Below are 14,705 nucleotides of genomic sequence, written 5' to 3'. Positions count from 1 at the left end.
TGGGTGTTCATTGTTTCAGTTACTGCCCAATGTAAGCACAAACTTTGAAATGGTCTGATCATTATTGTGCTGTGTATACTTCTTTTTGTTAAATGTCTTTTCATTTTGTTTCATCTTGGTATATACTCAAAAAGTTTGAAAGTGACACTTAACCAATGACACAAATCTCTAATCCAGATCAAGTGGGAACTGTTGACTCATTGTTGGATTCTGCAATTCTGCATTTGTATATTGCATACATAGGGGTTAACTGTAAAACATAAGGAACACAGCACAGTTATGGAAACTTGTTTTTCTCATTTAACCCAGTATGAGATACCAATCTGTTGTTAAGTTTTGGACTTCCTAAATTACTCACAAAAATCAATGGCCCTAGCTGGATAACCACTGGAATTTCTGTGCAAATATATGATCAAGATCAGGATTCCTGATTACACTCCTGCCAATGTGCCTTTGAATCAAAACTTACTAGTGGCTATAAGCCTGCATTTTGAATGATTAGGTTGCAATATTAGCCTTCTGTCATCTATGTGCCTTATGCTGAGACTTACCAATAGATTTATAGTGGATTTGTCAGTAGAGATTTCTTGGCAGGAGAAATTGGCATCTGGACTTGGTGCTAAATGGATGCAAGAGTATTATCATTAGTTGCATGAACATTCTAATATTCAGATCATCTGGAAACAAATATCAGATGGCAAGTAAAACAGGAGGTTAAAACCTTCACAAAAGTTCAGCTCTAGAGACCAAAAATCAATTTTGCTGCTCTACCTTTTCATTTACTACTGAATTCTCCAATAGTATTCTCTTTAGTGTCTGTGAAGTGTTAATCAGCAGGAAAATTGTTACACTAAATTGATTAAAAATCTGCAATCACTATAGACCAAGATGCAAAGAGCAAGACATGCAATTTAAACGTATATCATTGTCAACATTTCAGTTCATGATCCTGCATCTGGACGCAGCTTGACCCATGGATATCCTCCAGCAGTTTCTTAGTTGCTCCAGATTCCAACATCTGCAGACTTTTGTGTCTCCATCAGAAAGAGGCTGTGCTCCAGGGAACCAACTGCACTCCTGTTGACTAATCCTCCTGCATCTTGGTAGCATCAATGTACAAGACATGGAGAATAAGAAAATAAACTATAAATCATTTCCATCCTATGATTAATGCTTCTTTCATTTTATGCAGCCTAATCATAAATATGGACTGTTGACTTCTCCCAAAAGATCTTCTGATGTGTTATTTAAAACTAAGATCAAAAACTAACTTCATAAAGAAAACAACAAAGTTCAGAGAAGGCTACAAACTGTGTGCATGACCTTTGCATTACTGTAGTTTTGACAGTTGAATGCAGTAGATAGAAGAATAGTTAAATAATATGAGATGACTATTTACATATAACATGATTACCTTGACCAGTATATTAATACAAGTTGCAATTCACATTAAATCTATCATCTATATTGCAAGTGATCAACCATAAGTCAAAAGGTAGTGGATTCAGCCCAGTACATCATGGGTAAAGCCATCCCAACCATTGAGCACATCTACATGAAACATTGTCGTAAGAAAGCAGCATCCATGATCAAAAATTCTCACCACCCAGGCCGTGCTCTTTTCTCACTGTTGCCATCAGATAGAAGGTACAGATGCCTCAGGACTCGCAACATCAGGTTCAAGAACAGTTACTGCCCCTCGACCATCAGGCCCTGAAACAAAAGAGGATTATTACATTCATTTATTGAGAAGATTCCACAACCAAAGATCTAACTTTAAACACTACCTTGTTACTTCATGCTGTTATTTTATTTATTGCTATTTATTTATATTTGCATTTGCATGGTTTGTTGTCTTCTACGTTCTTGCTCTCTCATTGATCCTGTTTACGGTTACTGTTCCATAGATTTGCTGAGTATGCCTACAGGAGAAAAAAATATCAGGGTTCTATGTGGTGATATGTATGTACTCTGATAATAAATTTTACTTTGAGCTTTGAACTTTGACACTATAACACTTGCACACATTCTAGAAATCAAAATATAACACATTCATTGGTTTGCTTTCATCTTCTTTCCAAAAGATCAATTATTAGTTTTCATAATTCAGCAAGTCCACACCAAGGGCTGTGGATGGCAATTGACTTTCCTCGCACTGCTATAAGGTGGAAGATAAATGTAAAGAAAGTTGAAGCTAGTGAGGAACAAAGAATATTTCCTTCACCCCAGATGCTCAATGCCGGGATTACTTGCTGAGAAGGTGTTTTGTAAAAACAATTCAGTTTTAGGCTACTGCATAACAGGCAATGACTCTCTGGTAAGTCTTGGAAAGATAGGCAGAATAGTCTGGGTAACTCATGATTGCTGGAGAAAGAATCAAATGGGAGGGACAGCAACTGATAAAAAAGGTTGAAGTGATCAGGAGTCCAATGTTAGCTGTAAGCACCCCTTAGCTGGAATAATAGCCGATAGACATACTGCTGTTTAAAACTAGATATTTTTAAAATGATCTTTTGTACTGTTAGTGGCCACTGCTCAGGCCATGCTGAGACCTGATTTACCATAATGTAAGCTTATAGAGGCAGATGCCTGATTTTATCAAGGTGTCCCCAAAAGGCAGTAGTCTTACTGCTTTATATGGGTATTTCTGAGCCAAAAAAATAATGGCATTCTGTTTTAGATTGTGATTTTTCCTTTGCTAAAGAGTCATATTTTACCATGAACATGATTACCAAAGTCACTTTGTCATCTGACTTGAATACAGAAAGAACAGGCAATTCACAGAAAAAAAAACCTTCAAAGCACGCTTTTTTTTTTGAAAATTTGTGAAATACCTAAGGCTGTCAGGAAAGGGATTCTTGTATCAATAAATTCTGCTCTTTTTAAAGTTGAATTTGTACTAGAAGGACTCAAAAGATGAAACAAATGACACATTAGTGGCACAGTGCAGAGATGGGCAAGAGTGCCCAGAGAATAGTTCCAAAAGCAACAACAAAGAGTTTGGAAGGAAGAGAAAAGATAAATGGGCAGATTCTCTGCATGAACCAGGACAATGATTGCTTGAAGTATATAGTTACTTGAAGTCAATAACATCAGTCATTTTAAGGCAGAGTGTTATGGGCATTTAGTGATCGTTGGAAAATTGCATTCAGTTTCCAAATCGTTCAACATCAATTTCTTTGACTTCTAGTAATTTTTCCTTCCTCTCCACTTCTCTCTTTTCCCATTCCCTATTCTGGTTACCCTCTCTCCCCTTTTTTTTCCCTCATCTGCTCATCATCTCCCTCTGGCTCCCTTCATACTGCCCTTTGTTCCATGGTCCCCTGTCCTCTCTTTTTAGATTCCTGCTTCTTCATCCCTTTACCTCTTCCATCTATCCCCTCCCAGCACCTTATCTCAAGTCCTCCTCCACCTACCTCACCTGCCAGATTGTACTTTTTCTGCTCCCCTCCGCATTCTTGTTTTGGATTTTGCCCAGTTCTTTTCCAATGCTGATGAAGGCTCTCAGCCCAAAACATTGACAGTTAATTTTCCTCCATAGATGCTGCCTGACTTGCTGAGTTCCTTCAGCATTTTATGTGCGTGTTTTGCTCAAGATTTCCAACATCTGCAGAATCATTTGTACTTACGGTCTTGTATATTTCTAATTTCATACGTAAGAGGCCCAATTCTTCAATTTTTCAGACATTAATATTCACTCGCCCCCATTGTTTCAAATGGTATAAGATGTCCAATTCAGAAATATCTAAAGATGGTCTATACAGTATGGATATTCACTCTATTTCAATGCATCAAGATTTTCAGTCATAGGGTGCGGAGCAGCCACTGCACAGAAGATACAATGGGAAAGAACTGCCACTGGCAAGCCACCTGCATTTCATCAGGATTAATTATTTGTGGATCTCCCAATGTGCGCCTTACTCACTGGTGAGGCCCTGTGTGCAGTGTTAGAACCTTGTGCAGCACAATAGCATTATGCAATGCATCACAAAAAGGAATGAAGTGCTGAAACTACTGCAGGAAATATTACCCAACAGCAAAGCCATGCGCCTGTGCTTTGACAAGTGTCAAGATTTTGATTGTAACTGATCATACCATGCATCCCACAGAAGTATTCTAATGGGAGGTTGAGGCAACCAAGGCTGACAAGGGAAGTCAAAGATAGCAAACAAGAAGACATATAATATATCAAAAATTGGCGGGATGTTATGGAATTGGGAAGTTTAAAAAAAACAAAAGGCAAATAAAAAGCAATAAGGAGAGAAAGGATGAAATATAAATGTAAATATAGCCAATAATACAAAAGAGAATACCAAAAGTTCTTTCTGATATATAAAGGTCAAAGAGAGGCAAGAGTGGATATTGGGCAGCTGGGAAATAATGCTGCAGAAATAGCAAAGGGTGGGCGAACCTATTAAGTATTTTGCAACAGTTGTCATTGTGGAAGACACCAGCAGTATGCCAGAAATTCAAGAGTGTCAGGGTGCAGATGAGAAGGTAGATGGTGAAGGTGCTTGGGAATCTGAAAGTTATGAAGGTAGATAAGTCATCAGGACCAGATGGATTACACACCAGGTTTGTGAAAGAGGTAACTGAAGAGATTCTGGTGGCATTGGGAGTGATTTTTCAAGAATCACAAAATTCTGGAACATTTCCATAGGACTGGAAAATTGCAAATGTCATTCAACTCCTTAGGAAAGCAGAGAGGCAAAATACAGGAAATTATAGGTCAGTTAACCTGACTTCCGTAGTTGGGAATATGTAGGAGTCCATTATTAAAGATGAGGTTTCGCGATTCTTGGAGGCACATGATAAAATAGGTCAAAGCCAGCATGGTTTCCTTAAGAGTAACTTTGCCAAACAAATTTGTTGGAATTCTTTGAGGAAATAACAAGCAGGATAGACAGAGGACAGTTAGTAGATGTTGTATTCTTGGATTTTCAGAAGGCTTTTGACAAGGTGCTGCACATGAGGCTGCTTAACAAGGTAAGAACCCATGGTATAACAAGGAACATATTAAAATAGATAGAAGATTGCCTGAGTGGCAAGAGTGAGAATAAAGGGTTTTTTTCTGGGTGGCTGCCAGTGACTAGTGGTCTGCAGTGGTCAGTATTGGGACTGCTTTCTTCATGTTATATTTCAATGATTTGGATGATGGAATTGATAGCTTTGTGACCAAGATTGCAAATGATCCTAAGATAGGAGGAGGGGAGGATAGTGTTAAGGACATAGGGAGTCTGCAGAAGGAATTAGACAGATTAAGATAATGGGCAAAGAAGTGGAGATGGAATATAGTGTTGGGAAGTGTATGGACATGCACTGCAGCAAAAGGAATAAAGGTATAGACTATTTTCTAAATGGGGAGAAAATTCAGAAATCAGAGGTGAAAAGGGTCTAGGAAGTCCTCGTGCAAGATTCCCTAAAGTTAAACTGCAAGTTGAGTCGGTGGTGAGGAAGGAATACGCAATGTTAGCATTCATTTTGAGAGGACTAGAATATAAAAGCAAGGATATAATGCTGAGGCTTTATAATGCATTGAGCACTTGGAGTATTGTGAGCAGCTTTGGGCCCCCACTTTGAGAAAGAATATGTTAGCATTGGAGAAGGTCCAGAGGAGGTTCATGAGAATGATCATGGGAATGAAAGGGTTAACATATGAGATGCGTTTGATGGCTTTGGGCCTGTACTTACTGGAGTTCAGAAGAATGAGGGGAGATCTTATTGAAAACTATTTAATAATGAAAGGCATAGATAGAGTGGATGTGGAGAGGATGTTTCCTATAATGGGGAAATCCAGGATCAAAGGGCATAGCCTCAGCATAGAACGACATCCCTTGAGAACAGACATGAAGAGAGATTTCTTTCCCCAGAGGGCAGTGAATCTGTGGAATTCATTGCTACAGACAGTTGTGGAGGCCATGTCATTGGGTATATTTAAAGCAAAGGTTGATGGAGTAATGAAATATATTGGTTTGCAGCAGTACATTGCAATACATAATATTAAAATACTATAAATTACAATAATAATATATATATGTAAAATAAGTAGGGCAAAAACAAAGAAAAAGAAGTGAGGCAGTGTATATGAGTTATCCATTCAGAAATATGGCAGTTGGGAAGAAGGTGTTCCTAAAATGTTGAATGTGTGCCTTCAGACCCTTGGACCTCCTCCTTGATGACAGCCATGAGAAGAGGGCATGTCCTGGATAATGGGGGTCCTTAATGATGGATGCCGCCTTATTGAGCCATCAGGTTTTGAAGATGTCCTTGATGCTGGGGAGGCAAGTGCTCATGATGAAGCTGGCTGAGTTTGCAACTTCCTGCAGCTTTCTCCAATCATGTGTTATGGCCCTACTATACCAAATGATGACGCAACCAGTTAGATTGCTCTTCACAGCACATCGTGAGAAATTTGCATGAGTCTTTGGTGACATACCAATTCTGCTCATACTCCTCATGAAATATAGCTGCTGCCATGCAATTGTTTTAATTGCATTAATATATTGGGGTCCAGGATAGATCTTCAGAGAAGTTGAAATTGCTCGCTGACGATGAGGACTGGTGTGTGTTTCCTCAGTGCAAGGGTACTGTTTTGACACCACTCAACCAGCTGATCTATCTCACTCCTGTATACATCCTCGTCGCCATCTGAAAATTTGCCAACAATGATTGTGTCATCGACAAATTCATAGATGGCATTTGAGCTGTTCCTAGTCAGACAGCCGTGGGTGTAGAGGAAGTCGGGCACGAATCTTTGAGGTACACCATTGTTGATTGACAGCAAGAACAATCAACACTGGTCTTTTTCCTCAATGGCCAGTCAAACCTTTGGCAGATTCAGCAAGCATATATCTCGGCATAACTGCTAGGATATTCAAGACGTTTTATACACAACTGAACTCTATAGAGTGGTCATCCCTGGAGTATAGCCAATAAATTGAAGAGTCCCAAACTTCCTGACATTTCTCCTGGGTAAATATCAGAACTACCAACAGTTTCCAGCAACTTCCAGGCTACTGTGTATCAAAGTATTGCCCTCCTCTATAAATGTATTAACTGGCCTTAGCTTATCCTAGATTGCATTGCAATTGAGAGAACAGAAAATGGAAAAGGAAGAGGAAGCCCATTGATGCCTATCATTTCTATAACGTGGCAGTGCAGCATTTAAAACAAGTTACTCACCAGCAGCAAGACCCACATTAAAGTTTGCAATAAGGGATTTTTAGGCATGCAGCTGAAAGGATCACCAACACTAAAAGTGAAATATTACCATTGTTAAATTAAACATTGCTTTTTCATTATTAAGCTTGTAAGCAGTCTTATAAAGAGGCTACTTAGCAATAAAGTAGACATCTATTTATTATTGTGCGAGGTAATACATTCTTTGTTCAGTAACCAGTTAAGTAGTTGATACAAAGCATTGGTTATGCTTGTAAATGGCAACATCACTTTTCCTTTCACCTTTACTCTCTGAGCAATCACAGTGCAATTGCAGACTTTGATAATTAAGTAAAATGTGGAGTGAATTTCTGAAATCTCTCGCCCAGCACAGCTCAGCTTATGAGAAAAGAGATAATTGCTCTATAATCATTTTTTTTGAATACAAGAAAAAAATACTGGCTTAATACTTTAGGAAATGTCCCGCTGTTCAAGTCAATTACTCTTTGATAATGGATTTAAGGAAAAAGTGGACTTTTTCATAATTAAACATACTGTATATGTCAATAAATTAATTGTATTGGTATTTTGGATGAATGGGAGAATCATAGGAAACAAAGGGGAATAAATCTGAATATTTTAGTAATGATCCCATAAAAGTTATGATCTTAAATCTGCATGCTCTAAGCTAATTTTCAGTTTAGCCATACCCAGAGAGTAGGCAGCACCTAAATCATGATGGTCATGTCATGGAAGGTAAAGAATTGATGTTACATAGGTTCATCTAGATAATTCAACATGCATGTACACTCTGAGGCCATTTTATTAGGTACACCTGCTCATTAATGCAAATATTTAATCTGCAAATCATGTGGTAGCAACTCAGTGGATAAAAGAATGCATACATGGTCAAGAGGTTCAGCTGTTGTTCAGACCAAACATCAGAATTGGGAAGAAATGTGATCTAACATTGATGATACTGGAAGGGATGGTTTGCATATCTCAGAAACTGCTGATCTCCCGGGATTTTCACACGCAGCAGTCTCTAGAGTTTACAAAGAAATGGTGCAAAAAACAAAAAAAAAACATCCAGTTGATGGCAATTCTGTGGGCAAAAACACCTTGTTAATGAGAGAGGTCAGAGGAGAATGGCAGGCTGGTTCAAGCTGACTGGAAGGCGACAGTAACTGAAATAACCATGGGCTAGTAGTGTGCAGAAGAGTATCTCTGAATGCACAACACATTGAACCTTGAGGTGGATGGGCTACAGCAGTAGAATTCTACAAACATAACCTCAGTGGCTTCTTTATTAGGTATAGTGAGTCCCTAATAAAGTGGCCTCTGGGTGTATGTAATTTTGTAGTGAATATCAAAACAATGAGCTCGACTCAGAAGTGAAAATCAAAAACAATAATCATGATAGATGATGGAAATATTAAACGAACTCTAAAAACACTGTCAACACAGAGAAAAAAAATTGATAGGTAGCCACACGTCTAGTTTTACTATGCTGTCAAGTTTTTCAAAGGCTATTAGAACTGAAATGAACTACTACATAGAAATGTTACAAATTATTATAAAGGTAAAAAGAAATCACATAAACAACACTCATGTATAATCAAAACATAACTACAAACACACATAAGTAAAAAGCCACCTTACCTTTGCCACCTTCCTTTCAGCTAGAAAATCGCGATCTAGTTGTCATGCCCATAGAAGCAGAGTACCGAGAAGGATATATTGTTTAAAACCTCAGAACTTCATCTTTTTGTTATGCATGTATTGAAGTCCTGAAGTTACTCACACCTACCCAGTACTTATGGGTCTATGAGACAGTCTGAGTTAATGTTGTTATTTTAGGAGATGCTGGTCAATTTCTTTTACTAGTAAGGTTTACACTTCTTTGATGCATTAAAGCTTTATTCTTTGATGCATTATATGAAAATGGCTTGCTTCTTTAACAGATAATGGAAAAAATAAAAGTATATGATTGAAATTGGAGTCTTTACAGCTGAGTTTATAATTGTAGCAGCAACTATTGCTTCATCTAAGTCCAAAGTTCAGACATTGCCTTTCCTCAATTGGCATAAATTGCTTTTTTTTATTTAAAACTCAATACTTGCGAATCAAAAGAGAAACAACCCTTAATCATAGCTAAGATTTCAGGAAACATCATCATGTGAGAGTTAGCTCCACAATTTCATATCCCAAGGTCTATCCCTACTGAAGCAGAGGACATCCCTATGTACTCATCACATCTGTTACCACATAAGTGTGCTACTGATTAGAGTTATATGTAGCAAGGATACGGGAAAATTTGGATTAAATGTTTTTTTTTCTTAATCGGGAAACATGACTTGAAGTGTTCTGATATGTCTATCCATGGCCTCCTCTACTGTAAAGATGTAGCCACACTCAGGTTGGAGGAACAACATCTTATATTCCATCTGGGTAGCCTCCAACCTGATGGCATGAACATCAACTTCTCTAACTTCCGCTAATGCCCCACCTCCTCCTCGTACCCCATCCGTTATTTATTTATATACACACATTCTTTTTCTTTTTCTCTCTCTCTTTTTTCTCCCTCTGTCCCTCTCACTATACCCCTTGCCCATCCTCTGGGTTTTTCCCCCCCTCCCCCTTTTCTTTCTCCCTGGGCCTCCTGTCCCATGATCCTCTCATATCCCCTTTGCCAATCACCTGTCCAGCTCTCGGCTCCATCCCTCCCCCTCCTGTCTTCTCCTATCATTTTGGATCTCTCCCTCCCCCTCCCACTTACAAATCTCTTACTACCTCTTCTTTCAGTTAGTCCTGATGAAGGGTCTCGGCCCGAAATGTCGACTGTACCTCTTCCTAGAGATGCTGCCTGGCCTGCTGCGTTCACCAGCAACTTTGATGTGTGTTGCTTGAACCGTTTTGTGCAAACTTTATTTCAAAACTTTCGGGTTGCTTTCTAAAACTTCTACAAATTTAGTGTTACCTATTTTATGATTTACTGTACAGAATGAAGCTTTGTTGTGTGTCATTGCAGTCATAATATATAGGGATCAAACTCCAAAGCAAAATATGAACATGGAGGTGAAATGTAGTTTCATTTGTATTTAATGGCTGAATTTATGCTTATTTTTATTTTTATATATGTCTGAGCAGATGAGGCTTGTCAGCCATGGATGGCAGCTTATCTAGGAGAAGGGAAACTCTGATTTCAAACTAACACTGCTTTGTAGCTATACCCACTCACGGGGAAGGCTTCAGGAGTAAACCCCAAGGAAAAGTCCAGATCTGGAGCCCTAAAGGCAATCCTACATTGAGATCAATGCTGAGCGGGAGCTCCTGCGAGGCTGCAAGGGCCAAACTATATCAATCTCTACCACTCCTTTAGATTCATCGGCATTGTGGAAAGGAGGAGCCTGCTGCGTGGGCAACAGCTTGCTGTCCATATCGTACTGCCTTGGCTTGCATATTGACTGACAGCAACAATATAAACAGCTCGGACACAATGTCCATGGTGTACCCAGACCAGCGGAGGGCCTTATACACAACCATTAATCAAATACTTCCTTGCTTAACAATTCAAGGAAGCAGATGATTCTCCTTTCATTTGACACTCATTGCTGTGGGAAAATCTTTTCTGCCACAATCTGACTAGAAAGTCCAAAAGTAGTCTTCGGTCCAGGAAAAAAGATGTGGAGGTAGTCAAGATTGGGGAAAGGGCTTTGAAATGGTCTGAGAATATTGACTAGCGTGGCTGATAGCACAGAAATGACATTAAGATCATATTTCAGTTGGTCAGCATATATTAGGACCAGATTTATAAATAAAATACCCAACACAAACATAATGCTGTGAAGTTAATAGCTTTACCCCAATGTTATCAAGTTCAGATTACAGTACAACAATCTTCTCAGTCCCTGTTCATCATTTAAAATTAAATCACAAGAACACATTCCAGTCTCCACTTAGGTGGGTCCAGATTACAGTGTCTAGTCTGATGTTAAGGAATTCTTGTCGCACAAGAACACAAAGTGTCTTTGCAATGTTTCTTTGGCTTGTTTGTGGAGATTCTTTTTCAAGGAGACTGTGTACAAAGCGAAAGAGTTGTCAGATGATTGGGTTACTATGTCAGGGTGGTGAATTCAAACATTCAGACATCGCAGACATTCCGCACCCTTTCATTCAGCCACCCTTGTCACATTTTACACTGAAGTGGCTGCAATTCGTTCACCACACAGCCAATTAATCTTTAATTCTTTAGTATTTTTGTGAATAAAAATTGAAGGTGCTCTTTGCTCAAGAAAAACAAAAATGTTAAGGAAGCCTGGCATTTGTACAACTACTCACTGCTTTGATATGTAGGACTCAGGAAGAGTCAAAACACAGACCTCAGATTTGCATTATAGCTTTAGATTTTTGTACACAACAGATTCAGGTGTCTGTCAGTGAAGACAAGTTAAGGAATAAAGGGAGTAGAGGATTAGCTGGTAATTTAGTTTGAGGCTAAATGGCAATTTGTTGGGCAACTTGGAGAAAGGACCATTTCCCTCAGACTGTATGTTTTAAACTCATTGATATGTGAATTTCAAAGACCTTTATAGCCAAGGAAGTGATAATAAAAAAAATCTTCATTGTTAAAACTTCAATCCTCTTTGTGCACATCAAATTTCAATAGTCAAATAATGTGAAAGTACAGCTCTTACTTTAGACAGGATGCATGCTGATTTCAATCACATCTATTCGAATAGGCATCTATCGCTATTGAGTGTCATGTTCAAAGGGCTTATGTGGAGATTTTAGGACTATGGTATAAATCCAGTTTTTAGACTGCTCAAATAGCCTTTCTTGTGATCTTTTTATACACTTTTCTACTGGTAAACAAGTTCTTGAACCTCAGTCCACATAAAAAAAGGGATTCCTTTTTCTGGGTGCTGGGATGAGGAGAAGGTTCAATGCAGCAGGACATTATCTATATTGACCAACCAGTAAGTAAAGATAATTGTCTGACTATTAGTACATTTTGAGACTCAGTTCTCCAGGTAGTTGTGAAAACAACCAAAATAGCATATACATATATGAAGGCCTATTATGCTGATTGGCTTTTCAGAAGTAACCCTACCCTAACATAACATCTGTTGCATGATATAAATGAAAGTGGCCACAGAAGGATGATTATCATCCAAAAAGCCTGATGAGCTACAGTCAAGAAGTCAATAAGAATCTTTTGAATGCACTGTTACATCCAACAGGTAGCTTCCTCAACAAGGTCATTGTGAGCACACAGTTACACACAACTTTTGAACCATTACCGACTGCTAATATGATGCATTGGACTATGACATTATTGGTCAGCCGGACTGCACCTGTTTCTTGCCATACTGTATGCAGATTTATACACATAATGCTCAGAATGGACCACATGTAAGGCTCCTCTGTTCCTTCCCAAAAAACTATGTTTATGCCCTGGGCTTTCAATTACCATGTTCTTTCATTTTGATTTTTAACCTCCTAGCACTTGAAAAAGGCTGCCAACAGAAGGTGTTGCTTTGTAATCCTTCAGACCTTCTTTCAGAATCATTGTCATGCTATTCAGGCACATCTTTAATGCCCTTTGCTTGAAATTTCACTTTCCACTCACATTACCAATGTGCTGTCTTTCAGCATTTAAACTGCACCTGGTTCTGCAAACAGCCATGCAAAAAGACCGGCTCATGACCATTGAATGCTATTCGCACGTCAAAGTTAGCACTTATGCTCAACCATTCGGAACTGATTAACAGTGATACAGAAAAATCAGCACAACGTCTGTGAACTATTCTGGGGTTAAATTTAACCAGAGGTCAAACCTTTGAAAGACTTCTATCTGGTGACTCATAATAACGAGCAAAAGAAAGATTGGATGGTCTAATATTACACTGTTACCTTTTAACCTCCCCTGCCTTCACTTGAAATTAACCCAGTAACCTTGGTTTGCTGAGACAAACATTTCTTCCCTCTGATTCCAACAAGATTTCAGTTCCCAGTACATACAGGAGAATCATATAAGGCTATCTATCATTTTCACTCATTATTATTTGATAGTATGGGAAATAAAAATGTCACATTGCTGTGGTGGTGGTGATGCTCATTTCAAATTGTACAATTAAATCATATTGATGGGGAGGGAAAAGGGGATTCTGGACTGTACTGATTTTATATTATCTTCCCATTGGGAGTACTTGATGAAATCATCGACACCACAAAAAGTATTGCATAAAGTTCATCTAAAACCGAACAAAGCAACGGCAGCAGAAAAATGTCACTAACATGGAATTTTCTAATTTAAATGTAAAATAAAATCAATATTTTATAACACCTAATCATGCTCCAGCATCAACTTAATGATTATAAAAAGGGTCTCTAGATACATATAACACCAGATAGAGAGTGAGGTGCATGTGGCAGGGTATTCAGTCCATAAAGGACTACAAGTCCACCCAGCGCATCAATGACAGTGATGCTTCTCTTCCTGATAGACTGACTGTCTTTTATGTTCAGTTTGATGCACGTAATGATGTGCCAGTAAGAACGACACTCTGTCTTGCCGCCACTGATGTGAGGAAGACCCTAGCCAGGGTCAACTCTCGTAAAGTTGCATGGTCCGATAACATGCATGGTTGGATACTGAGGAACTGTGCAGTCCTGTTAACAGAGGCGCTAACAGACTCTGCAACATCTCACTGGAACAGTCCACTGTCCCCTCAGACTTTGAGGTGGTGCCTAAGAGGGCAACAGTAACCTTTCTCGGTGATTATGGTCCAGTGGCACAGACCTGAACGATAACAAAGTGTTTTGAGTGACTGAATATAGATTGTGTTAAATCACATCTTCCTGCTACATTGGACCCTTTCCAGTTTGCTTACCGCTCAAGTCGGTCCACTGATGATGCCAGGCCTTTGACCTCCACTCCATCCTGTCCCACCTGGAAAATGATGCCTCACATGCCAGAATGCTGTTTATTGACTTCAGCTCAGTGTTTAATAAGGTTATCCTTCAGAAGCTAGTGTGTAAAATGTCTTCGTTGGATGTCTCTCTATAACTGGATCCTGAACAGAATGGCCACTGTCAGTCAATGTTGAGAGAAGCTTCTCTAGCTCCACCACGCTGAGCACCGGAGCTCTCTAGGGCTGCATGCTCAGCCCACTGCTGTTCACACTGCCGACGCATGACTGCATTGTTAGATCCAGTTCAAACTGAATCATGAAGTTTGCTGATGACACAACAGTGGCTTGGCTTCATCAACAACAATAACAAGATGGTGTACAAAGAAGAGGTACTGCAACTGGTGGAATGGTGTGAGCAGAACAACTTGAGTCTCAACATGGACAAGACCAAAGAGGACATTGTGGACTTCCGGAAGATGCCGGCTAACCACTTCTCACTCCACACACATGGCTCCTCCACAGAGAAATTAGGAGCAGCAAGTTTCTGGGAGTGCACATAATGGATGATCTCACCAGGTCCCTCAACACCACCTCTTTGGTCAAGAAAACACAGCAGCATCTCCGCTTCCT

The sequence above is a fragment of the Mobula hypostoma genome, chromosome 16 (genome assembly GCF_963921235.1).
Source record: "Mobula hypostoma chromosome 16, sMobHyp1.1, whole genome shotgun sequence".
Classification (NCBI taxonomy): domain Eukaryota; kingdom Metazoa; phylum Chordata; class Chondrichthyes; order Myliobatiformes; family Myliobatidae; genus Mobula; species Mobula hypostoma.
Note: the sequence above shows the minus strand (reverse complement) of the source record.